Here is a 27,330-nt window from a genome sequence, read left to right as displayed (position 1 = left end):
ATGCAACCAGAAGCTCTGTGCTGAAGGCCAAATGAGCAGGGCAAGAACCAGGCCATGTGCAGGCTGTGGGAAACTGAGCTGAAGTACTTTAAAGGCATTTTAAAACCACAAAAAAGAGTTTTTAACATTTTACAGACTTCTAGGAGAACAGCAGCGGATCCAGTTCAGTCAGCGGACCATTGAGCAAGTCTGTTTCTGAGGCTAAGGAGCTGTGGACTTCAGACATAAGAGCTAGAAACTAGACATCAGGCTGAAATCTGGGTGTTGTAATGAACTCTGACCTGATCCTTCAGACACACGTAAACACAGTTAAAAAGTCGGCCTTCTAACCCCTGAAGATCGTTTCCAGGGTTGGAGGATTAATGTCCTTTATCTTTCGTCGCATTGATTACAGCAGCAGTGTCCTCACAGGTCTGCCTAACAAATCGATCCTCCAGCTGCTGTTCCTGAACGCTGCTGCTGGCGTTCTGACTAAAACCAGGAAGCTGGATCACATCACCCAGTTCTGAAGTCCATCCACTGAGAGACTACACTTTAAATACTGTTGTTGGTTTATAAATCACTGAACAGTTTAGCACCACAGTACATTAAAGGTCTGCTGCTGTTGTATCAGCCTTCTGGACCCGTCATTTCTTCTGGTTCTGGTCAGCTTCCATGCACCGCACATCTGGAACAAACTGCATGAAAACTGCCTAAACAGCGAGTTCCTTTAAATCAAGGCTAAAATCCCACCTGTCTAGAACTGCCTTTGACTAATAACTGGAAAGCGGATCAACTCTGGCCTGGATTACAACTTTATTTTATTTATATGTACTTATTTTAGTGACTCTGGTGTTCCAGAGGGATGAAAATTTGAGCTTTTTATTTCTTTAGTGTTTTTTTTTTGTAAACAGCTGATGTGTGCTTCTAACTGACGGAAGGTTAGCCAGAAGACAATAGTCACAGGGTTCTCTGCTGGGTTTAATCAACCAGCCTTTCTTTCTCTCTCCCAGCCAGACAGCTGGCTTGTAACTTAAACTCGCGGCACCTGGACTCCATCATCAGTTCAAGGATTCCCAAAGTGCAGCCAGTTGCTCCTCTGCACCATGTGGCATACACTGATGCTGCGGCCCAAGGTCAAAAGTTTGAACTAATGAGTGTTCTCCGTCTGCTGTGGAGTGTTTCTGTAAAATCCTCACTGACATGCATCGTCTTGCATGTCAGGAGCTATAGATCAGCTAAAGTTTTAACACGATGAATGAACCGTTGTGTTGCCAATACAGCACAGCTCGCTCCTGTCTAATTCAATGTAAACGGTTTCATCTGTAATTTAATGCTCTAGATAAATGAGCTTAATGAGCTCTTGCCTTCCTCCCTGGGGCAACATCTGATGCTCAGCCTGGTTCTGCTCAGTAGAGGCAACAGAACCGAAAGTCATTGTTCAGGAGGAACTGTTGACACAATAGGAGCAGAAATTAAAGGAATGCTGTGATATAAAAGAGATAAGGATGAGGTTCAAGTCCGGACAGGCTCCTCAGATCCAGAGGTTTTACGGTAATTTGGGGCTGATTTCACGTCCAGATGCCCTCCTCTCCTCCACTTGCTGCTCGCACAGGTTTCATCTGGATGAGCTCATGGTGACAGAGCATCAACTGTTTCCACCCTCATTCAGGAAGAACGGTGCAGAAGAAAGGAGGATCATTTTCTACTGAACTGTAAGACTTGGATCAAACTTTTTGGATGTCCTTCCTCAGGCATTTCCCATCCATTCTTCCTGGCCGAACTGGTGGGACTGGGTCCGGCTTGTAGGCCACCTCATTCTCATTTCTTTTCAAATCCAAACATTGACTTCGTTGTCCTGTGGATGCTGAGGCTCAATGTCTGACTGGAAGACCCATTTGGACCCAAGCTTTAGCTTCCAGAGTTTTGTCTTTCGATGTTTCAATGTTTTTTCCTCATGTTGCCAATTATTTTATGAGATGCAGCAGTTTCCCCTGCAGCATGATGCATTCACCACCATGCCTCACAGATAGGATGGTACAAGCATCTCCATTTTCATTATGTCCAAACAGTTTTGCTTTAGATTTATCAGACCACAGGACGTCTCCAGAGACGAAGGTCTTCATCCCTGTGGACATATTAGTCGGCAGTCTGGCTCTGTGCCATCTGTTTCTTTTTGAGTAATGGCTTCTTCCTCGCTGAGCGGCCTTTCAGCCCATGTTGGTTCAGGACATGTTGCACTGTGGATAATGACACTACCTTCCCAGCTTCAGCAGCATCTTCACAAGGTCTTTGGCTTTTGTTCTGGGAACAATCTGCACATTTTGGACCAGAACCCGTCTCCTTTGTGAGAGCTTTGATGGTTTGACATCACCATTATGTCTATAATTGCTTATAATACTTTGAACAGATGAACACAATGCTTTCAAAGATCTGGAAATTATTCCCAAGGATGAAGGAGAGCTGTGCAGGTCCATGATTCTCTTCCTGATATCTCGACTGATTTCTTCCAATGTTCTTTTTTTGTGACATTAATACAGTTGCATAAAATGCAAAGAATATGTCCTGTGATGGACTGGCGACATGTCCAAGGTGTACCCCCCTTTGGCACAGTGACCACTGGAGATGGGCACCACAATCTGATCTGGCTCTCATTTACCCAGCCTCATTTACTGGATCGCAGTCCAGAAGGAAGCTCGCCCAGGCTTCCACTGATCTTATCTGATCTGTAGAAGTTACCTGTAATGTAAATACTGGTGGTTTTATCATCCTGAGCACAGCTCTGCAGGTCCGCCTCACTGACTCAATGAAACCTAAAACCCATCCCTGCTCTCTGGGAACGCACAGGGTGAGGTAATACATTTAGCTCAGCTTCTGCTCTGGGATAACGTCTGCTGAAAGACGGCTTTCTAAGAAGTATGAAGGACCACCGCTGCTGCTCTTTATAATAACAGGTGCACAGCTGACCTTTCTCTGTGCAGTTATGGATCAGATTGCGATGAGGTTCTGCTCTGCTGTGCAAATGCTCCGCCTTATTCATAAGAACCCAGGTGTTACAGCAAGGACAAAAAATGTGTGATGGTTTTCCTGACCTGCAGCTTTAACAACTCAGTGATGTTGGAAAGAAAATCTGATCTGTGGTGTTGTGTATGAAAGGAGTCTGGTTCTTGTTCCTCCTGGTGAGATTTGTCCTGCAAATCCTCAAAATGAAGGGCCCCAGGAGGCCTCTGGTGGTATGAGTGGATCCCTCAGACCTCCACCAAGAACAGCTCTACTCTCCCTTTGGGATGAATTTGTCTCAATTTGTCAAATGTAGAGCCTGAGAAATCTAGTAATCAAAGAATATTAGTTTGCTTTTATTTTGTAATGCTTCCTATCTACTGCGTGACTTGTCTCTTTTCAACGGCTGAGCCCCTGTTGGCGAGGGAGGCTGTTTCAGCTAACTTCAGCAAGCTAGCTGAAACAGGACAGATGAAGCAGAAACGGCGTCGCCTCGCTTGGTTCAAGTGAGCCATTGTTGGTGCGAAACATCCTGCAACAGACGGCAGCGTTTCATACTGAGGAAGGCTGAGCGTAAAAACAACCTAAAGGGCAAAAATGATTACCTTTATTTATTCCTACATTTCTTGACTGTGTGTTTCTACAGGTGTAAACCAAGATAAGGTTTGCTCTGGAGGTTTCTTTCCAGAAGAATCATTTTTGTTAGGCTGCAATGCTGAAATAAAACTGCACAAAATGGCAATGGCACCTCTAAAACAGAAATACATTAGCGTCATTAGCATAGCTTTGTACATGCTCAATAATCTATTGGAGACTGATTGGAGATAATCTATCTATCTCCAATCAGTCTCTGCTCACAGTGTCCTTCCGTCTTTTCTGAAACGGCGCTAGAGCACAGAAAACAAGGATTTTTAAACCTCTCTACAAAGAAACAGCACCACCCTCTGACCAAAACGAGCGCTACAACCAGTGGGTGTTGAAACAGGCGCCTGTTTTGTGACCTGGTTGGACATGGATCCATCCTGTCTTTTATTGATGGTGTAGGCTGGTGGTGGGGTGGTCTGGGGGATGTTTGGACCCCCTGCTACCAGCTGAGCATCTCTTGACCACCACAGCCTACCTAAGTGTTGTCATTGACCACCTTCTTCCCTTTAGGGTCACAGAGGCCTGCTTTCAGAAGATGTTACAAAGCTCAGATAATCTCAAGCCATTGTCTTGAACATTACAATGATTTCACTGTACCCTGGTTCTCCACAGCTACTGGATGTCTGTCCAACAGAGCGGCTTTGGGATGTGGTGGAACAGGAGATTTACTTCATTGATAAATCTGCAGCAACGGTGGGATCCTATTTCATCAACATGGAAAAAAATCTGAGGAATGTTTCTGACACTTTGTTAGATCAGTTCCAGGAAATATCAAGGTAGTTCTGAAGGGAAACCCAGTATTACCCAAGTGTTCATCACATTAAAGACGTTTGAACACCTTTAGCACACTAAAGTCATGGCACTGTTGTTCTTTTGGCTAGACGTCAGAGGAGAAGACACTGATTTAGAGTGAACACCATGAAGGAGACAGAGGGGGACTACCAGCAGTGGTTGAGGTTACATGATGCAGAGAAAGTGCAACCGTCATTGGGAGGTATCATATTCTGCCCGGTCCTGACAGAGACTCCTCTCCAGGTTGAATAGAACCATTGTTTGGACAAGGCCTCCATGACACAGGCCATTTCATTACAGAATGAGCCCAGAGAGAGGCAGTGGATGGTGGCTGCCCCTCCCCTCCTCATGCTCCTGTCAATGAGCTCCTTTCTTTCCTCCTCTGGGCTACCTGCATGAAGAGGATAACCATGAGGGCGACACACTCTCAGGAACAAATGGCTACTCTCCATCACGGCGACTGCATACAGAGGGAATTATTCAGTAAAAAGATATGAGTAACTTAAAGGTGTCTGATGTAATACCTGTCCTGTGACCAAACTACCAGCAGATGGGTGAGACATGCCAAACCGTCTCCCTGCTGTCTTTATCTTCTTCACTCATCAACAAACCTAAAAGCTATTTGTAACGTCTGAAGCTTTGACTCCTAACCTGAAATATTCAGAGGATGGGTTCTCTTATTTCACTGCAGTCACACCAACACTTCTGCACTGCAACGCTTCAAAGGTGCTACAGACAGGAGAACCTCTACAGGTGCTGATGTGAGCTAAATAACAAGGACTTCTGCTTGATTGCCAGGCTGATGATTTATATGAACCATGTCTTGTTTCAGAACTCCTCAGTTCTTTGACTCTTCTCACCTTTAAATCTTTGCTGGTTGATCTGTCTCTGCTGCCATCCCGTGTTTGTGGCTTCGCCTGAACATGCTGCCAGCAGGTTGGTAGGAGAGATGCTGTCTAGTTGACCTTTGACGAGGGTGTTCACTTACTCCTAAATGAGCAAAGACGGGTCAAGTGAAACATAATACTCATGTTGCACAGGGTGTGTATAACCAGAGTAGTAAGAAAAATGTTTTTTTGCACATAACGGGTGGGTGGGTAAGAGACTGGGCCTGTGGGCCAGGTTAATTCATTTCCTAGCAAATCTTGGATTCTCAAGCTGAACTTCTGCAGAGGAGCTGAAGTTTCTCCTTCTGGGAGACCCCTCCGAAGGCTGTAGTTGGGATTTTCAGAAGACCTCGGCTGAGTTCAAGTTCTTTGCTGAGTCGCCACTTTGCAGCTTTTCAGGTTGCAAGAAGGACAATCCTCTTGCTCTGAGCCTCCTTAAACTTTCTGGATGGTGTTTTGGAGGGTTCCATTCTGCTGTGGTCCTTGGGTACTTTAGTGTCAAAGTTTAAGATGGTGGTTACCTTGAGGCCTGTTGGTAGGGAGGAAATGGTCCTGCTACTATAGCCACTTTGGGCTAAAGGTAAATGACTGATATTTGAGGTATGGGAGGCTACCAGAAACACCTGGTGATCCCAAGTTAATGGTGACGACAAACTTTTGGAGATCTAAAACACCTTCAGGAAACGTTCGGTGGATATTGGATGCATGAAGTCTGAATGGCAACCAGAGGATCAATTCAGGTGGTCCAAATGCTTCCCAGATACCTCCTTCAGTGACATTTTCCTGGCACATCCCACTGGGAGAACAGCCTGGAGCAGACTCTGAAAACATTGGAGGGATTTTATTTCTGACCTGCGAATGGGCATTATTTCTGACCAGGGATGTCAGACCAGACAGACAGGGATGCCTGTCTCTAAGGATGATTTCAACCACGCTTGAAGAGCTGCTTGCACCAGGATAAGGTTCTTTAGGTTCTGATTCAAATCTCATGAGCAAGGGTGGGAGTTGGAGGGAATGTGACCTTATTGACAGCTTTTCTTGTTGGCCCAGCTCTTTGTTCCCCACGACAGTCTGGAGCGAGGTCCAAATCAGTCCGCCTCCTGTTCCATCAATCATAAACAACTCCTTCATGCTGAAGGTCATGTTCTGAAGACATCATCAGCAGAAAGCAAGAACCAGATTGCCTCATTGGACCAGACACCACACATATGTTGGAGACCCTTTAACTCATAGTTTTTGTAACAAATGTGTGATTTTTAAAACAGGACAGACTTCAAAGATCACAAGGAGAACTGCTCTTGATCTCTGAAATCACTTCTGAACTTTTGAAACTAATAACCGTCTGCTTGGCTGTTGGGTCTCAGCTGCAGACCTTTCCTCATTAACAGAAACTCAGGGGAATGCTGTGTCCTGGTGTTTCAGCCCTGAACTTTTGCATTTGTCTCCAAATGCAAAAGGCCACAGAACCGAAGGCTGTCCTCCCGTTTACCTGTCCCGTCGCCTTTTCCTCCCCTCTGCCGTCTGTCCCCCTCCCTTCCCATCTGTGGCCTCTACGACCTCTTTGTGAACTCCTGTGGCTGCGCTTGTTCTGGTTTTATTGGAACCATCCCTCCAATATTCCTATTAGCCACCATGTAAAGATTATGGGTTGTGCAGTGTTTGGGTATCCATGTCAAAGCTCAGGTCATGATTGGAGAGTCGTAGGGGAAGAGCAGCAGAAAGCAGAGACCTGAACACGCAGAAAACCACAGAGAAACTCAAGACGGGAGGCTTATGAAAAGAAAACAGGCACACTGATGATGATGCGCGTCAAGTCAGTGGCAATTTAGAGGAAAATTCAGATGGATTACAAGAACTGTGGAAGTCAGCAGGAGAGAAATAGGGAAGTAATGATGGGAATCTTGTCCAGTTTCCAAATTCCAGAATATCTGGTTCAGCTCAGCAAGAAACATTCAGTCTCCAAACGTCACTTTGCTTTAATTAAGTAAAGGTTTTACATATATGTGTAAATCCAAATAAATCACTGCTATTCAGAATAATTAAAAAACAAACCATAATTTCATTAGTATAGTCTCCTGCTGGCATAACTCTGCATCAGACCTGGTTGGGAAACCATCACCTCCATGTTAACAGTCCAGTATGTTGAACTGGGTAAAAGTGAAGCTTTTGCCATCATTCACAACCAAAATTTGACTCATTAGATGAGACGAAGTCGTATTCTGGCATTCCTCAAAGTTTTTATACACTGTTATACCCCAGATATTTGATTGGATTGTGGTCTACTGTTAGCTCCTAACATTATTAGGAGCTAATGCTATTAGCTAGAGCTAGTACCATTATCGAGTCAACATCATTAGCAGGAGCTAACACGAAATCAAAACAAATTGGAAGATAATGAAATGTCAATGAAGTCTATGTAACAAGACATTCTGACACATTTGAGAAAATATGTTAGAATGGTTAGCACTTATTCCAGTGCTAACTATGAACAGATTGTTAGAAACTGGAGTTCTTTGCAGCATATGCTCTGCTTCCAGATCGGCACTTCAAATGGCAGCAGCAGCACAAACAGCTTTTAATCTGACTCCATCATTTCTGCATTTGCTTCAATTTCAATGTTCAAACTGAAAGGGATGAATGTTATCACACAAAAATGACTGCTCTGGCTGGATGGAGCTAGCACTGTAGCATCTAGCATATGTAATCAAACTGGAGGGATTGTGGGCCTCTAAGACCACCGTTGAGGTCATCGTTGACATTTCAGATGTTTCCAAACAATTCCTCATCCTCAGCGTCAGCCTTGGGACGAAGGTGTGATCCAGGATCAAATTCCTTACAAGCTGAAACCATATCTGGGAAGTTCTGTCAGGAAAGGAATCTCAGTGAGCCGAGGCCTTCAACATGACGTGATGCTCTTCATCCACGGCTCATGTTCTGGATCACTCTCACACCAGAGTCCACCACATGAGTCAGCTCTGTTGGGATGCATCGCTGTCCAAACAGTGACACAAGTCACTGAATTTCCTCCGAAAAGCTTTCCCACTAAATCAGTCTCGGGTTTTTTAGGGTCTCTAGTCCTTGGTACCTGAAAGTTGAGCATGTGAGGAGTGAAAACTAGACCAGAACCAGGGCTGCCACTGATTTCCTCTGAACTGATGAGCTTTTAACCACCTGTTTCGCTGAGAGGCTGCATGATTTTAGGAACGTCACAGCTTAAAAAAAAACTGACAAAGTAATATCACATAGTTGAAACCAGAAATTACATGCACCAAATAAAAAGATATGTCCCCCGTTTTTGTCTCACTTTCTTATTTTAGGTCAGAATCCCCAAAATTAGATCAATTTTCTAAAACCTTAAAAACGACAGAAAATGTCAGATTTATTTATTAATGTCTGCACAAGCAGTAGTTTACATTCAGAATGTTTACTGTCTCTTTAAACAGTGAGGGAACCAATCAGAGGCTGTGGAGGCCTCAGGAGACACTGAGGGCAACTTCCTTCTTCACAAAATGTAAACAAAATGGAGTCTCGTCAAATTTTAGTGGTTGGAGGGTTTTTCTTTTGTCTTTGGCTAAAGACCACAAATAATTTCTCCCTGTAGTGCGAGACTCGCTCGTTTGTTTTGGTTGTATTTACCCAGAGAGCCCTGCAACTGTGGTCCACTTCCTGCTTTTGGAGCGGTCTCCGGTCCGCTTGGCATTCATATGCATTCAAACCGAACCAGAGTTCACTTCAACCAAACCCAGGCCGAGGTTAGCAGACGGACCAGAGTTCACTTTTTTGATCCACATCAGAGTTCGATTTCAATTCACTCCTCCCCAAACGAGCCGGACTTTAAAGGCAGATGAGCTGGAGTTGGAGCAATGTGGATTAAAGAGGGCTGGTGTTAATTGAATGGCGAACTGGTTGGAACACTATCGGAACAAAACCTCGGGTTCTACCCGGTCATTAAACCTGCAGGATGGAAACGTTGCAGATGAACTTTGGTTCCTTGTTTCTGGTTTGGCATTCTTCTGGACCACCAATCTTTACATTTTCCCCCTTCCTGCAGCTGGGAAGATTCAAATCACGTTTCAGTCCTCCAACAAACGGTCCTGATCAGATTACCCAGAATTCACCTGTTCCAGATTAAAACCGGGCTCAGAACCGAGCCCATTGTTTTCCCCAACGTTCTCCTCTCTGCATTCCTGGTTACCAGGGTGGAGCCGTGAAGCTGCTGGGAATTAACTCCCAAATGTTCCTGCTGGAAGCTGCTAATCAGCCGACTTTGATGGGATTTCACCGGGCCGGGATAAAGGTACGGCCCAAATTACAGCCGTAAATCTGTGGCAGCGGCGTTCCCCTCGGAGCGCCTGGCTGCGAGGCTGCGGGGGGAGCTTTCGGAGCCACTCCAGGGAATTCAGTTTGCACAATTTGTCTTTGTAGCAGGAGAGCTGGCACGGCACTCAGCTCCAGGATGTCATGACCGGACCAGCAGAAGTGCTTATTCCGCATTGTGTACTCGTTCCTGACACAGGGGAGCCTGGCGTGGCGCGCCGCCCAGCCGTCCGACTCCAGCTTCTTCTCACCACAACAGTTTGTAAGGAAGCTGGTGAATTTCCACCAACCTCGGCGTGAACCCGACCACTTAGCCATGAGAGACTCCTCGTTGTTCGGCGAGGCCGGAGTCTGATTAGCAGTGGGGAAGAGAGACAGATGGGAAAATGGAAAGCAGAGCTGGCACCTCCAGCAGGTTTATTTCAGGCTGTGACAGTGAGCCGCTGAAAACAGGACGGCGTCTAAAGCCGGGTCCACGGAAACACAAAGGGGTCGTGACAAGTAGACGTGGCGTTCCTTCGCTTCTTCTCTCCGCTCTGGAAGATAAAGGAAGGGAAAAAATTGGATTATTTTCCTCCCCGGATCTCTGAACCCAGCAGGACAGAGCGAAGACGTGCCTGGGAACAATTTGTCCCAATCCATTACGGATGGAAAATGCAGGCCACGCTCCGAGCCCGATGTCGAATCGTGGAGATGAAAAGAAGATTATCAAATCAGGTTCTGTTTCCACCTGCTGAGCTTCATCCAGGGTTAACCTGCTGCTTTCTGACCAGGGATGGAAACAGTTTGACCCAATAAACTCCTGACAGGTTCATCAGTCACTGTGAAACCTGGAAGGCTCCAAACTGCAGCCTGAACAAACGGCATCTGTTGATTTAGCCAGACATTTTGTTTTTAACGCACAGTGCAAGTGGAACCAAAGTAGACTCGTGGACATTTAGTTTAAAATGCACCAGAACAATGTTGTGTACACGGAAATTGGTAGATATTTAGTTTAAAAATATGTTTTTCTATCTAGAGCTGGTTTTGGTCGTGTATTAGAAGTGTGAACCTGGATTGACTCAAAGTCACAGATCCAGTATTTTTGAAACGGTTGGGATTCAAATCCCCAGCTATGAACCTAACCAGTTTATTTATATGGCTCCAGTTCATAAAACATCATCTCCATTCAATCATCTACTCTAATTGGTCCTAGTTACCAATCAGTGCATTAAGCTCAGTTTATTACTGCTGGGCCAGCAGGGGGCGACAGTGGAGAGGAAGAACCCCTTCTAAACCAGAACCCGAGCCTGGCTTGGTACCACCGACCGCCTGTCATGACCAACTGGAGGTTTGAGAAGTCGGAGCAGAAGAACTGAACCAGGAGAACTTCCTGTTAGAGAAAAGTTAAAGTTCAGGCAGCATCAACTGATCGCATGTTCCTATCCAGGAAGGAACCACAGCCAAACAGCCCCAGACAAAAAATTAGAAACGACCTAAATAACAGCAAATAATGCAAGTTGTAGAGCAGTTGGAGAAGAAAGTGAGGAAAAGTGGTCAGTTTGTCTAAACCTTGAAGAGGGAGGCAGAGTCTGGGAGAAGCGTCCTTCCTCTAATCCCCACTCAGCTCAGCTGGGCAAACATCCACGTCTTCAGCTTCGTCAGAAAGGACAGTCTCAAGCCGAGTCCTGGTCACAGACATTCCTTCCTTTATGGCTGTAACTCATGTCATCCAAGTATCTTCAGTCGTCCTGGATGGTGATGCTGCGGGCAGAAAGGATCTTCAGTAGCTGTCAGTTGTAAAATGAACATGGCATGCTAGCAGCTCGATATCCAGGCAGCAGACCAGGTTAAACAGCAAAACCTCCTGGATGACTCCACCAGCTGCTAATCCACCTCCTTTGCTTTTGTGGTTTCTCATTAAATCTGTCTGGCTGTAGCGGCAGAGAGAAGCTGGAGTAGGGGACAGGAGCCTCGTTACGGTGGATGGAAGAGATGGTTTCTCTTTAACTCCTCTGAGATTTGGGCTCACTGGAGCCTCCCTGCTGTGCTATTATCATTTCACTTTCAGTAACTTCTCCAGGTTTTTATATAAATCATCCTTTTTCCTCCACTTTCCGTTAATTTATTGGTTTGAGTCACATGGCTCTTAATTTACGAGACGTTTGAGCATTTCAGTCCTAAATTATTTATTCTGCTCAACATTAAGATCGACTTTTTTCTCTGCCCCTTTCTGTGGTTTTACACTCAGGCCTATTTTTAGTTGCTGGAGTATAAAAACCCCCACATGTAGACCAGAACAAGTTTCCCTCAGACCTTCCAGGTTCATGGCCTGGCATCTCTTGCTCACATTATGGGAAGAGCTTGGAGGAACGGGACGATGTTCCGGCACGGATGAGGGCAAAGCGTAAACAGCAGCCTGGCCGCCCTGCAGCGCGCCGATGGAGAGGAAGTGATGCCCGCTCCGAGGAATGCGATCGGTTTCCCTGCCCAGCTAATGCACAGCACTGATGGAATGGCTTCTGCTAATAAAAACAAATAATTACTGCAATTTGCTATAAATACGGCACTCTGGCTTGACCTGGCAGCACGTCAGGAAACAAACCATCAAGAACAAGAGTTACTACCGCTGGATGACCTGCTAGACTTCAGCCTTACAGACGCTTTCCTGAAATAGAAAGGCTGCAGCGGCTTTTTTAAGGTTTTCAGATCTCATTGGTCCACAGGACCTCGACCTTCTCCGTCTCATGGGGGGTTGTTTAAAAAGAAACAGTTTCCATTTTCCGTATCTCAGCAGTTTCAATCATAGAAACTCTGGAAAGATGAACGGATAGAAAAACACTTTGCTCCAATCTGATGGCTGAACAACAGATTAAAAACTAGATATTTGTTGTTGGGCTCATATGTCTTATTCAAAGCAGACGGATGGAAGAAGATTCTCTGATCCAAACTGAATATCACACACCATCCATCTGCATTATGAAGCATGGCAGTGGCAGCATCATGCCCTGAACATTCAGCCACAAATGAGATCCAACTGAAAATCTGCAGTGAGGCTTAAACACTTGTGTTTTCCGTCCTGTCTCACTGAACTTCAGCCACACTTTTCAGATTTTTACCAGTAAAATCTGGTGAAATCCATGAATCATTTTCCTTCTGCTTCACTTTCAGGATCTTCTTTTTGTTTCACATAAAATCCAAATAAAAGACCATGAAGGTTTTGGTGGCAATGTGAACAAATCGATTCAGGAGGTGCGAATACTTTTGGAAGGCGTCAGAAATGTTAAAACGCTGCAGAAAAGCACGCCACACTTTTCAGATCCTATCGTTCGCAGAGACGTCTTCCCCGATCTGTGCTGATCCGACAGAATATTCCAATTAATCGTCAACAGGTTTGATTAGTTTTCCAAGAAAGGGCCGTCTGACTGAAAGTGTGTGTGACGGGTCCAGATGGATGGAGGGAGGCAGTGACTCAGGCGGCTGACGGGAACCGCTCTACATGCTCTCTAAACAAGCGAAGCTGCAGCAGACGCTGGAGAACAGCAGGTTTCAGTGGCCCATTAAGAACTTTAATGAAGTTTATTTCTCAAAGAGAGCTATGAAGAAAGTAATCTGGAGTCTCTTTGAGTTGGAAACCTTTCAGACGGTTTTTCTTGGACGCTCTGAGCGGCTCGGAGGATCTGAAGGGATTTGTTCGTGTGTGTTTTCAGAAGTCTCCCTGAAGCCAGCAGCTGAAGTAATCCTTTGATTTCTGCATGATCATGATCTGTGGTGCTCTGGCCGGCAGCAAGGATGAATAAATTACATTTTATTTATGACTCTGACTCAAACGCTGAGCTCTCCGCTGCTTTCAAAGAGAGTTTTGGGTAAAATGAGCGTCTGACTGACTGACAGAGCTGCATATTGAACTCAGAGGGTGTCCTGGACAAAACAAACGGCACCCCAACCTGCTTCAGACGCGTTCAACAAGCTGCATCCAGGCTAAATATCCCACCCAGTCCAAAGAAGACATGAATAATGGCTCTCAGGTTGCTTCAGAGGGCATCAGCCCAGATTTACAGGCCAGGAGTTTAACGTTCCTCTGGAACTGGCCAAAACACTCAAACACCTAATAAACACAACGGCTCCTGATGTGGCCAAATGTATGCCAAACGCTTCCAGCAGCTGGAGGTCAAAGGTTTACGCTTTTCAACGCAAAGGGAGTCGAAGCCCAACGGCTCATCACTGGGATGGAAACGGACCCTGCAGCAGCGACCTGGGGCACCAAAACAGCGCTTTAATCCAGATTACATGGGTCAGACGGACAGAAGGAGCAGCCTTGTTTGGGTATAGCTTAGGCCGGCTGGGCTCCAGAGACGGCTACTATCCTCAGTTATATATGCAAAGTACCAGAAGAAGATAAATTACTCACCCTGCAACTTTCAAGACAAGTTTATTTGTAAAAAACTTTTCAACAAAACAAAAACATCAGAAAATAACCAATTATGAAACAAGTAATTTGTTAAATATCCCAGTCAAAATCAAGCTGATAATCATCAGATATATTGATCAATGTACCGATCAAAAGCAACTCTAATCAGACGGGATTTTAGAACCGGCTGTCTTCGTTTTCTGGAAGTTTGTTCCAGATTTGTGGTGTCCAGAAGCTGAATGCTGCTTCTCCAGGTTTGGTTCTGGTTCTGATGCTGAACCAGAACCAGAAGACCTGAGAGGTCTGGAAGGTTCTTCCAACAGCAGCAGGGATTTATAAACTAACAGAAATATTTTAAAGTGTATTCTCTGCAGGAATCAAAGCCACTAAAGGGAAACGCTGGATGAGTTTCTCCGCTCAGAGACTTTAGTCCTCTGGTCCTGGAAATGTTCTGCAGCTGCTAGTGGGCCCACTGTGGAACCGGCAGAGGTCAGAGGTCAACTTGATCTCTAGTTTCCAGCTGGAATGACTGTGTGTTGACTCTAGATCTATAAGTCTAGATCTATAAGTCTAGATTGTTTTGTTTCTGTTCTAAGCATCTGCTCAGTGATTGGATGGTTCAGAGTCACCTGGTGACGTCATAATGTAGAGCTGCATATCATCTGCATAGTTATGGTCGCTAATCTTGTAACCTGAGCTGGTTGGACCTGATGGATGTTACATATGAGGGGTCCCAGCATTGAACCAGTCTGAACTGGGTTTCATTCAGGAATCTCTCCAGCTTCCTAATCCGGGTTTTCCCACAGTAGAGTCGACGTTTTCAAGTCGGTCAGGAAGTTTGATTCGGTCTTATCTGCACCTCCTTCAGCTTGTCTGCCGTTTCTCCAGTTTGCTGTAAATTGCAGACAGGACTTGTGATGACTTTCTCTTTGCTAATCTGGTGACAGGTTGTCCCAGCAGACCGTAAACCTCTTGGCTGCGTCTCTGAATACTTTCCTTGTGATTTTAGCTGGACGTTCTTCTCCTGGAAGGTTTTTTCATCAGCTTTCATCAAACACCTGATTCCTGTTTCTGCTTCCCATCCAAACGGCCTCGGATCAAAACTGCCGGCTTCGTGATGATGGGAAGAATGAAAACTATGAAGCATTTGAAGCAGCAACCTGTTGGGGTTGGAGCTAATAACCGAAGGTGACTCATCTGTTGTCCTGCTTTGGAGATGAAGCTGTCCTGTTGTTATGAAGTGTTTTTATAACAACACATTGTTCCCAGGTCTGGATCTGCTTTTCCTCTCTGTAACAACTCCCCTGTGCTGCAGCAGCAATGAAAAGACTTTAAAGTTCAATTCCTGTCGAGAGACTTTCAAGGTTTCTTGTTGCAAAGGGACCTGGGCACACATCCTGCGGGAGAACCGTTTCCTTCCTCTGACCCGAAATGTTTCGCTGCACAAGTGTTAAGATGTTCCCGCCTCAGGAGCAGGGCTGGTTCTCCTACAACGTGCCGCACAAGAATTTAGCAGGAAATGGACTTCCAAGCTGCGAGGAGTGTCGAGACGTTTACCCTGGCTCTGTGGATCCTTCTGAGACGGGTCAGAACCTTCTGGTTCAGAACAGATCCTACTGTCCTGCTCTGATAGATGTGGAGCTAATTCTCCTTTTGACAGCCTCATAAAACCTTATTTTATTTTATTTCTGGAAGTCTTAAAGATTCTGAGTCATTACGTCCATTTTCTGTTGCATAACGGAGACATTTTAAGACTTTTAATTAAAACTGAAAGCTATTTAATTAGAAAAGTGCATGTCTTAAAAAGAAGTATTTATGGGTCAGCACACTGCTAAGGAAACCTCTGTACTTTCTTCTTGTTTTGCTTTTCACAATGAAAGAAACCACAAGACATTGCTGCCCCTCAACAACAGAGTCTGATTCACATAAAGGAGCCTCTGCCTCTTTCAGGGACTCAAATTATTAAATTTGAGTCATTTTTTTAACGAGCATGAGACGTTTTCTGAACTGTGCAACATGTGTGCTGTTCTCTGTTCATATATAGTTTTATGTTGCCAAATACCTGGCAGATAATGATTGTTCTTTTGACAAAGTACAACAAAACCAAATAAACCCTCTGACTGTTTTCATCTGCTACGCAGATCAGGATTTCATTCAAGCTCTTCTTTCGAAGCCGTGAGTAAAACAATCACTTCCTGAAGTCCAAACCAGACAGGTTGGTGTGTAATTTCAGATCTGACCCTGATGAGGGCGATGCCATGTGTGGTTGTGTTTGCCACATGGTGAGTGTCAACACGGTTGAAGGTAGCGCCTTAGCATTAGCTTCCGCTTCAGACCATTTTCATGTAGCAGTTTAGCATTAGCTTCTTCCAACTACCTTGGAATAGTGCTAATGTTTACGATTAGTGCTTTAGGATTAGTGCTGCTAACCTTTTAGCTAACAGTGCTAGCTGCTAGCTTTGGTGATGGTCAGGCTAACAGATGCGGTTGGACAGGCTATGATGTTTGCAGACGTCTAGAAAAACCAACTGGCGAAGTACGCAGCCTGTGGTGAATAGTCGATACATTTATCCAGTGATCCAATCTTAGTTCATATTCTACCTCCTTTACTTCTACCGTCACCTTGATTGAAGCCAAAGGCCGCAACTCAGTCATAAACAATAGTTAATGCTGTTTTTAATGATCCAGACAAAGTTTTTATTTTCCGCAGAGTGCCTCCAAGTGCAGCGACATTGTATTCACTCAAAAACTATCCAAAATTAGAACAAGCAGAATGAAAGAATATATGATATTTCTTCTGGAGAAAGCTTAGAAATGTTTTAATAAGGAAATGCTTTTGCACTTTGTGTGGGTAAGCCAGCCGACGTTGGCTCCTCTAATCGATTAGCTTTGCTCAGTCTGGTATATTTTCCTGCCATTTGTGAAATTAATGGGAAACGCTTTCCATGGATTTTCCTTTGCGAGTTATTTACAGCGAAGGTGCGCCGTGTCCATCTGGGACTGTCGTTTTCATATTTAACCGTTTCTTATTTCTGCTAGTGGAAAGCTTTTTCAGCGCTGGTTGATGGAGCGCCTGGTGACGGCGTCACGTAATCAGCCACATGGTTTGAGTCCTTTGCTGAAATTCTGCAAATCGCAGCCTGTGGTTTAAATCTTCAGCCCGTTTAAACTAATCACAAATAGGCAACTTTGTACTTTTTGGCAACTAATTCCTACATTTTGTAACTTTTTTGTTCTAAATTGGTGAATCAGTCCGTTCATGATTAAATCGTTCCGCCACCCAAAATCAGTCCAAAGCGTAATCATCATTTGTTGGACTGACAAATATCGGTTGGGAAAATCTTGCATATCAACAAGAATGAAAGGAAAGGGCTGCAGAGATTGTTGTGTCTAGAGACGGTACCAATAAGGAAACGAAACGAGGCCTTGTAGATAGTCAGAAATGGTTGGACATGGGAGTAGAATGGATGCTGAGGCTGGAGCCACCAGGCAGGAGGCCGAAAGGAAATCCAAAATCAGAGATTAATGAATGTGATGAAAGACCAGGTGGTGTCAGGAACCAGAAAACAGGACTAATTGGAGAGAGAGAGACGTTTGCATTCTGTAAACTCTTGAAGCCCAAGTCAAATTTCATGTTTGTGCCATAATAATCTTTGCCATTAAAGCGGATTCAGATTCTGAGGTCCGTCCTGGTCTCCAGAGGAGATAAAAGAAACCAGATAACTGATAGTTTGGATTAATAACATGATGTCAGTCAGGTGTAAACGTCTGTTTGTGGCAGAAGATGCCTGAGTGAAGTTCTTCAAAGCTCCTGGTTAATCTGCTGTTTAGTCTGTCCTACAATCAACATTCCCAGAAGTCTTCTCCGTGTCTAGACTGCTGCAAAAACCCAAAGGTAATCATCCAAATAAAAGGTGTGAGAGCGTGTTTACAGAAAGGTGCTTATTTAAACGCTCGGGCTGAAGAGGTTCATAAAGACCTTGTAAAAACGGGAACAAAAGAGAGGATTACATCCCAGCAGGCTGATGCAGTTCTGTCTGCTTCCTCCGTTTTTCTCCTCTAAGGCTTATTTTTAGAACCAGCTTTAAAAAGTTTCCATAATTTTCCAGAAGAGTAACTCTGCTGAATGCTTCTTGCTGTTGCTGGATGACTTCATCGGAAACGTCCAGGTAAACACGGCTGCTGATTGGCTCCTTGGCACACCTGCAGAGTTCACGCTGCGAGAATCTCAACATCGGAAATCTGCAGGGAATCAGACAGTTGATGATTATTATCTGAAATGTTTTCCCGTCTTTGAGCTCAGTGACGACGTCAGCGTAAAGTCCCTTCGGCCATTAATAAGCATAATGTGTGGAAAAACACCAAGAAGGATTTGAACAGATGAGAGCGGTTCAAGTTGGACTAAACATAAACGGGGCTAAAAAGTTGCTTTTTAACGTAGCACCAGAGATCATGATCAAAAATGTATCCTCTCGATAGTCCCAAAGTCTACATCTTTGATTGGCTTGGTGTCAACATGAAGGAGATTTCTCTGTCCAAGTTTCCTCTATTGTCCTTATTTTACAGGACTAACAAAGCGGAACGTCTGTCACTTACATATCAGGAAAAAATAGGATCTGGAATGTTTTCAAAACACCAAACACAGCAGAGAAAATCTACATTTATAAAACCATGACAGCAACACCAGAAAGCAGTTTCCTCTTTGTAACCCTGAGCTTCACCTCAGCGTTTGCTACAAGTTTCCGCCTCATGTTCTACCTGCCAACATTCAACCGCAAATGGTCAGCTGATCAATGTTATTTCAGGGTCACCAATGGCAACCACAGAGAAAAGCGCCAAGACATTTCACAAGGCAGAGACTGATGGAAGATGGAGAGTCGAGGAAAATCTGGTAGCTACAGCGGCAGCGTGACAAATAAAGGTTAAACACAGCTACCGCCATTTTAGGAGGCCTCTGACGCGGCAGTTTTCATTTTCCCCACTGTTTGTTCACGGAGTCCATGAATAAATATCAAGTTTTAAAGTCTGTCTGAATTTTGCGGAAAGCCTTTGCAAAAGAGTTGAAGCTGTTGCTGAGTCGGCCCACATCATATGAGATCTTGAGCCTTAAAATGGGATTCAGAAAAAGTTTGTGAAGCCACAAAAGCACAAATTTGTGCATCTGAAGTCCATCAGTCTCCATACAGGAAGACTAGTCCCAAAAGGAAAACATCCCCATATGTCCAGGATTGGACATCCCAGCAGGTTGACCAAAGCGTTGGTTGAACCAGTTTGGATGTTTGGAAGAGCTGAAGGAGAAATCCTTTTCTTTCCAAAAACAAGATGGCAGTAGGACTGAGGTTAGCAAAGCTGCATCTGAAGGAAGGACAAGACGTCTGGGACAATGTCCTCTGGACAGATGAGACCAAAGTGGAGACATTGGACCATGATGGAGGAAACCAACCAGCAGATCAGTCACTGAGCGGACCACCATGTTTTCTGTGTGCGGTGAGTCCAAACTGGGTCATCAAGTGAACCATGATCCCAAACCCAGCAGCAAAACGTAACAAAGTGAAGCAGGACAGCAGGAGAGCACTGAGGATGTGAGATCGATCAGTTCGTCATTTCAGCATTAATTTGTGGTTTTATCCAAATTTCTCATCATTGTTCTTGTATGTGAAATTCCTCTGCTTGGTGGAAACCTCAATATTTGGGCTGTCTCCTTGTTTATGATCGTGTTGTTTTCTCAGAATTACTTTTAACAGCTATTGACGTCAAAACAAACCGTTTTCACTTGTAGCTTTTATTTCTGTAAGTTTGCTGTGTCTCTTCTCAGAAGCGCCACGTCCATTGTGTCTTTTTCCTCAGAATCGCAGAGCAGATTAACTCACACCATGCCCTCGCCGACCTCTTACTGTACTGTGCTTATACGTTTGCATTTGAGCACATCCAAATTCCACTCTGTCAGTGAAGTATGGCAGTGTGAGTTTAAGACCATTTCCACAAAAAGACTGCTTCCTCTTCCATTTCTTTCCATTTTTATACATCCTCTTTGTCGTTTCAAAGCGGCTCTGTCTCTCCAACTCAAACAAGCCAGCACAGATTGCTTGGCTCTTCCCCTGAAACCAGACCAAGGATGTGCTGGTCGGACCTGGAGGACTCGCAGCCAATGTGCCCTGTTGCTTCTTCTGCTGCTCTCAGGCTTTGGAAAGGGTGTTAGGACGGTGCATTCCTGGTCGTTACAAAAGCAAGTACAGGTTTCCGTTTCATGTGCCATCGTAGCAGATGGTACACTTCAGGGGTTTTACAGTCTCCTGTTTTTGGTTTCATAAATGTGAGGATGGTAAAAAGATGATATTCTAACACAAACACTGAGGTCAGCAGCAGCTCAGGGTTCAACTCATTGGTTGCAGATCAACACAATCTGCTTTTTTCCTAACTGAGATTTCACCTGGATAGCAGTCCAAGTTCCAGGCTTTGTGTCCTTAAGGATTAAAATGCCAGATGTGGACGATAATGAACGATTTTCTTGCCTTAAAACAGGCGTCCTTTTACTCACGTCAAACTTCCTATCTTGTCTAGTTTCATTGGGAATTTTCCCTCACCTAACCAGTTCGTCCGATACCAGCTGCCAACATCAACTGAGACACTAGATGTGTTGAGTTATTGAAGTGAATGCAGTGGGTTTCTTCTTCTGTAAAGGAATTGGGAACCAACAAGCCGCATACACAGCGAGTAACTTAAGAGCTGAGTAACCACAATCGTTCATAGAAAACCTTTTTCTATAGATGCAACTGGCATTAAATGTTCACCAGGTGTTGGGAAGAACCCAAGAAACCAAAACAAATGAGTTGTTATAATGTTCACCTCCACCTCCCTTTCCCACACAGACAGAGGTGAAAAATGGTCAGAAAGCCGTCCTGCCCATTATCAGTACAAATGAATATCAGCTGGTCGTTACCACAAGCAACATCTCATGATGGGCAAAGCCAACAAACTCTCCTTCACAACCTCATTGTCGCAAAACTTTCTGATGGTTATAGAAGCATTTCTAAAGCTGTGAACGTTGCAGAGGGCACCAGCGTTACTGGTGCCATAATCTGGAAGTGGAAGATAATTGGACCATAAAGCAGCCAAGACCTCGCACGATTTCTGACAGATGAGTGAAAACACTTTTCAGAAGAGTTGTCCAAAAGCCAATGACCATCAGTACAGAGCAAGAGAAAGACCTGGACTTAGCAGGTACAGTTGTTTCAAAGGAAACGGTAAGCAATGCACTCAACGGCCTGTGTGCACGCTCACCATGCAAGACTCCACTTCTGAAGAAAAAGCCTGTTGAAGCTTGTTTAAAGTTTGCTGGGAGAACACTCTGGTCAGCTGAGAGCAAAACTAAACTGTTTGGATGCCATAACACAACCAGGTTAGGAGGACAGCGTGCACCCCAAAAACGGTGAAGTTTGGAGGTGGAAGCATCATGCTGTGGGGTTGTTTTTCTGCGTATGGTACAGGATGAATGGAAAAATGCACTGAGACATTGTTGAGAGAAGTCTGCTGCCATCTACCAGACTGATGAAGATTAAATGAAAGTGGACAAAGAAATCTGCTAGAACGGCCCAGCCAACCACCTGACATGAATCCAACTGAGAAAGAATTAAAAACCATTTAACAGAAGATCTAATGACTGTGAATGTGTTGAAATCACACCTGACCAATGCATGAGGCCAGTTTCTACGTACAGGAGGCACAATGAAGTTGTCACTACCAACAAAGACTTTTCTACAAAGTATTAAATATCAGTAAGTGTGTTAAATATGTTACATTATTACAGTTTTGTTTTGGTGTCTTTGTACTTGGGTTCTTGCCAACACCTGGTGAACATTTAGCGTCCACAACACCTTTAGAAATATGTTTACTGTGACAGATTGTGATGTGTTCAAACCTTATTTTACATGCCGTGCCACTTGCTGGCTGCAGTGCCAATCATGCATCATCTGTTGTTCGAATCTGAGATTGGACTGTAGGCGTTGAAGGTCCAGATGGGAAACCTACACCCCTCTCTTTAGCAACACTCTCCAGACGCAGAGGTTCAGCAGGTTCCAGCAAGTTAAGACTTTTTAATTCCACTTTGAATAAAATTTAAGACAGAAAAACCCCTAAATATTGGTGAAGATGGAGGGGGGACTCCTGCTGCATTAAGATTGAGCAGAGCAAAAACTGTTAAGTTTCTAAGGTCTGTTCTTGACTCTTGGCAGCGGGTCTGTGCTTCTCGCACTGCAGATGGCTCTCCACAGCCTTAACCCCCATAGTGCCCGGCTTAAAAGTTTAGTGGCACAGAATGTACCTAGCCTTACAGAAGCATTTAATTGCCAGAGCGAGGAAATAAATTCAGGAGCAGAGTGTCCTTATAACAAGAAACTTTCACAAGATTTAAAACTAGTTAAAACTAAAAAGTTTCTCGTCTTAACGAGACAAGTTTTTTATCTCATTATAACGACAAACTTTTCCGTTATAACAAGATAAAATTATGTTCCTCTGACAGATTAGGACTTCTTAAAAAGGCATAAAGTGGCTCCCCCGACTCTCCTGGTCGAGGCTTCTTGTGGACAACACTTAGCCATCCCAAGAGGGGCTGCTGTTTTACTGCTATGACCTTTCTTACTTAAACGAGGAGATATTTTGCTTTTAACAAGATGTAAATCTGATAATGAGTTTATAATGAGAAACTGGTCCTGTATTTAATTTCAAGCTCTGGCAGATAAGTGAGGCCATCCTAGTGTCGTATGGGTTGGCAGCAGAAGTGAGCTAGTGGCATCCAGTCAGCTGGCGTAAATACCCTTACCCAAGATGGATGCAAAAAAGCTAGCTAGCAAGCATACATTAGCGACAAGTTAGCGGTAGCCTCAGGTGCCTCTAGTCTGCAGCCGTCTCAAAGTTTTGGCTGACGGAGAAGAATAAACTGCCTTTACAAAACTAAATAGTCTTGCGATTAACTCATATAAGGCCAAATTACTTTAAAAAAAAAAACATTTTTAAAAAAAGAATTTAAGACATTTTAAGGCCTTAATTTTAGATGCATTAACTTAAGATGTTCCATGGATGCATGAAACATGGCCACACCTGGGTTTTCTGTAGTGTATTCACATCTGTAGAAAAGACCTGGACCAACAGGGGATTGTCCTAGATGTCTGTTTCCAGGCCATGGAGGAAATCTAGTCCTTCCAGCTTCCCGTTTGTTTTCTCCAGGGTCTCCTTCCAGTGGCCCAGACAAACCTGTGCAGAGAGGCACGTAGGAAGCGACCTGTTCGGATACGCTCCTTTCGCTGATGCCAGAGAGATTTGTAACTACCAAATGTGTTGAATTACCCTCTGTAACATGAAGGTCAAATTTCTCCAGGCTGCGCTCACACAGGACCAAAGGTTCGGACCAAAGCAGACTTTGTGAGGTGTGGTTTGCGTTCACATTGTGCTTCTTTGCAAGCAGACTAATTTCTAAACAATGCTGGTGACGATCTTTGGAAGTCCTTCATGCTGCTTCTCTGTTGTGCACATTTGTATTATTAAAACTATAATGGCATTTTGAGCACCATTTTAAATGTGCAGAGCAGCTCATTCATCACTGGTTTTGCAATGGGACATTTTTGAACAGCTTTGGTGAATCCTGGTACAAGCCAATGGAGTTGAGATGCTCTGCATGTTCTGACCCGCAACATGCTGGCACCCGCGAACGGCGGGGACGATGTCATTACATCACAGCATGCAGCGTCAGCAGCACTGAAGGGCTCGTTTTTACCTTGATCCGGAGCAACCGTGGCTCATGAAGTTCAGAAAGGTGTTTATTTCCTGCAGCTCACACTGGATCAGTTTCACCTCAGAAAGAGTCTGGGTCCGGTTGTTTGGGCCGCACCAGGGTTTGCTGTAGTGTATTCACATCTGTAGAAAAGATCTGGACCAACGGGGGAAACGAACTCTGGTCCGTTTAAAACGGATCAATTGGATAGGTGTGAAAAAACCAAATACTGCTGAGCTTCTTCTAGTCTTTTTGTAGCTCGAAGGCTTGCTTTTCCCTTTTTCTACAGTAATAATTGTTCTTACCTACGTGTTTAAAACATGCAGGGCGTTGTACCCTGAGGACCAGGACTGTGAAACACTGATCTACGAAGATAAGTGGTTATGAATAATCTGAGAAACCCCTTTCAATAATAATTACAGCCTATCAAATGCAGAGCGAGCACTGAGATACGTTTGGCCCTGGACTTAAAAAATATTGCGGCTTGCTGAAACTGGATAGCCGTTTCGAAATCATCTTGTCATCACAGAAATGAGAAATTATTTGCTTAGTCATACAGAGCACAATGTACCTTTAAGACCACGTTCTCGCGTACCAAACCCATCTATTACATAGACGTACCGCTGCTCATATTTTCCAGTGATTCCTGAAGTCACAAAACAGATGTTCCTGCACATTTATCGAGGTCCAGAGAAAAAACTGTTTATCTACCTGAGCGCTTCTTGCTCTGTCACGGAGTCCCGTCAGGAAGGACGGCTGTGATGTGGCTTCGATTGGAACGGCCTCTGTGGCCGCTTGGGGAACGTCACAGTTGGTGTAGGGGAATTTATCGGACCAGCTAAGTGGAACCTGTACAGCGCAGAGAAACGTCTATCTCCTCTTTCATCGGTGGGAGTTTTCCCCTCGCTGCTGCTGCGCTGACTCAGCTCCATAATCATCTGCAGACCAGAGAAATCAGTGACCGGCATGCCTCACGTATCCACTGCAAATCAGTTGCTGTGTGCAGAACTCCAGGATTGTTTTGTCTTTTGTTAAGAATGTGAAGGAAGTGTCCTTTCTTTTGGGTTAATTTTATTTGATTTGGATGAAATTAAGTAAGTTTTCATTCTTGTTATATTACTGTTTTTCTTCTATTATTTGTCTCTTATTTTTCAGGTATTTGCATTTTTATGAGTATGTGCTTTTTACAGTACTAAAAATTTATCTGCATATTTTTTAAAAAATATTACTGCTGCTGCAATGTGGCTTACCACCATCAATGTGAGAGACTCATTTCAGAGTGCTTGGTGGTGCACCTGGTCCGTTTTGCTTTTCTCTGCTTAGGAAGGGATGCTTTATTGTAGATATTAAAACTGAAGATGGTTGTGATCGAGGGACTTAACTGACAGTTACTCAGGCTAACGGCTACTTGAGCCACGCGCTGCTCAAACCAGCAACTACTCAACCTTAAATCTAATTCAGCTAACATCAAATTAAATGGGCTTCTACTCAAGCTAACAAAAAATAAACCCAAGCAAACAACTACCTATCCTAATGGCTAATAAAGCTAAAAGCTACCCAAGTTAACAGCTATGTAAATAAAAAGCTCCTATCCCGAAAGGTTAGTAAATATAACAACCACTAAAGCTAAGAATTGATTAGCTACTGCTCAAGCTAAAAGCTATTCAACCCAAGAACCTCGTAAGTTAGACGGCTAACATCTAAAGCTAAAGGCTATTTAAGCTAGCCAGTCAATCTAGAGACCATGTGAGCCAACCACAGACCAAGTGGCTGCAGTGGCTTCGTTGTTGAGTGATTAGAAGTGGAACAGTTGTTAACCCAAGCACATGATCCATGTTGTAGTTGATAAAGTTAAGGTTTTCTTTTTCCTTTTTGTGAAAGCAAACATAATGTGCGCAGAAAGAACGATTGGAAAACATTTTCTGATTCTAAGAAGAATTGCTCTCATTTTCCCACCCCAAATTCCAGGCAAATCTGAAGCAAAACGAGCTTTGGAAAAGAAAAGAATGGCTTTGGAACAGATTTCAGCCTCTCTGGGAGTTCCTCTATTTTCCTAAGGGCTTAGTGCTTTCACAGCTTCAGCTTGGGCCTGTTCGTGTTGTCAGCTTTGACAAATTACACTCAGGATATTTCCAATGTCAAATATCACCCTGCAGCTAACTGGCATGTCCGGAATCCCTCACTGGACACACACACCTCTCGTTCTCTTGTTCTCCATTGCGCCACCAAATCAGGCAGAAGAATTTACCACAGTCCAGAAGAAATATTAGACAAAGCTCTTTGGCAGACGCAATGCACACCGTTTTCAGTTCATGTCTGCAGCTAAAGGACGGGGTAGTTCTCCTCTTCCATGCAGGGTTGAGGGCTCCTCCAGCTGTGCTACTGCGTTTCAGGCCTCGCTGCACTGAAAGCCCATCCAGTCAAGCTACAGACAAAAGATTATTCCCTGAAAGCTTCTCCAGGGAGACAGGAAAGACTATTTCCACCACACAGCCTCATGCAGGCCACTCCACCTCCAGCACAAATCATGCTTCATGTGGGGTGGTAGACCTCTTTCCTTCTGCTGATCATCACCTCATGATTCGTATCTAAACCTAGAATATAGGTGGGTGGTTTTACCTCAAGTGATATCTGCTTAGCTGATGAATATTAATGGGCTTTTATCTGACTTTACGCAATAAAATACATACGACTCAGCCTGCACCAATTAGCTTAATGACCGCGGGGGAACAGGTCCAATTATATATGAAACTTTTCAACATTTTCTTAGTCCACATATATATCAGTATTTATGGCCCCTCTAATTATCTCATAGTGGTATTTTTCAACCATATACTGTTTTCTTATTGCTATAAATCAGTGGTTCTTAACCTTTTTTTGAGGTACCGAACCCACCAGTTTCATATGCACATTCACTGAACCCTTCTGTAGTGATAAATGAAATATGAGTTATTCCCCCCAAAGTCTAGTTGGGTGACCCAACTAGACTCTAGTTGGGTCACTGCAAGATCACTAAGTCTTCTTAAAAGGTAGAGTCTCTGAGAAAAGTTCTTCAAACTTTTCAGTGTTTTCAGCAAAGTTGAGCTGACTGTCCAGGAACAACCCAAGGTATTCAAAATTTTCCACAGTTTCAACAGGTTGGCCATCGAGAGAAACTGGAACCACTTTAAGGTCTTGTTTAGATCATTAGCTCTACATTCTTAAGAGAATGAAAATTTAATAATAAATAAAGACTTTGCGGTATTCTGATTTAGTAATGTAATTATATTAGTTGTGTTACCACCCCCCACGCCACTAGAGGCAGAACTAACCCCGAAAAGATGCGACTAAGGAGCAGATTTAGAAGCTATAGAATTTGGTAAAAACTGTGAGCTTTGCTGAAGTAATTAAAGACAGAAGTTCAAATCCATGCTGAGAGTGGAACTCCTTCAATCAGTGCTCCTCCGCAGCTCTGATTGGCTCAGCAATGTAACGTGATCCTCTGCAGCGAGTGATGGCAAAGCGGGGCGTCATCACGACTTTACACAGTGCGTCTTTACCTCCGCGGCAGAGGC

At 44.1% G+C, this 27,330-nt stretch overlaps 1 long non-coding RNA gene across 1 annotated transcript; it reads right to left on the bottom strand.

Moving 5' to 3' along the window:
• Positions 1-390: 390 nt before the first annotated feature.
• Positions 391-22,072, bottom strand: LOC106945389 (uncharacterized). Its single transcript, XR_001424548.1, has 3 exons — positions 22,041-22,072; positions 19,898-19,903; positions 391-519 (listed from the first exon to the last, which is right to left on the bottom strand). It is a non-coding gene; the product is annotated as an uncharacterized LOC106945389 (long non-coding RNA).
• Between the last annotated feature and the right edge of the window lie 5,258 nt (positions 22,073-27,330).

This window comes from Poecilia latipinna, unplaced genomic scaffold, assembly GCF_001443285.1.
Source record: "Poecilia latipinna isolate Pla-1442-1.1 unplaced genomic scaffold, P_latipinna-1.0 Scaffold142, whole genome shotgun sequence".
Lineage (NCBI taxonomy): Eukaryota > Metazoa > Chordata > Actinopteri > Cyprinodontiformes > Poeciliidae > Poecilia > Poecilia latipinna.
This window is presented reverse-complemented; position numbering and strand designations above follow the sequence as displayed.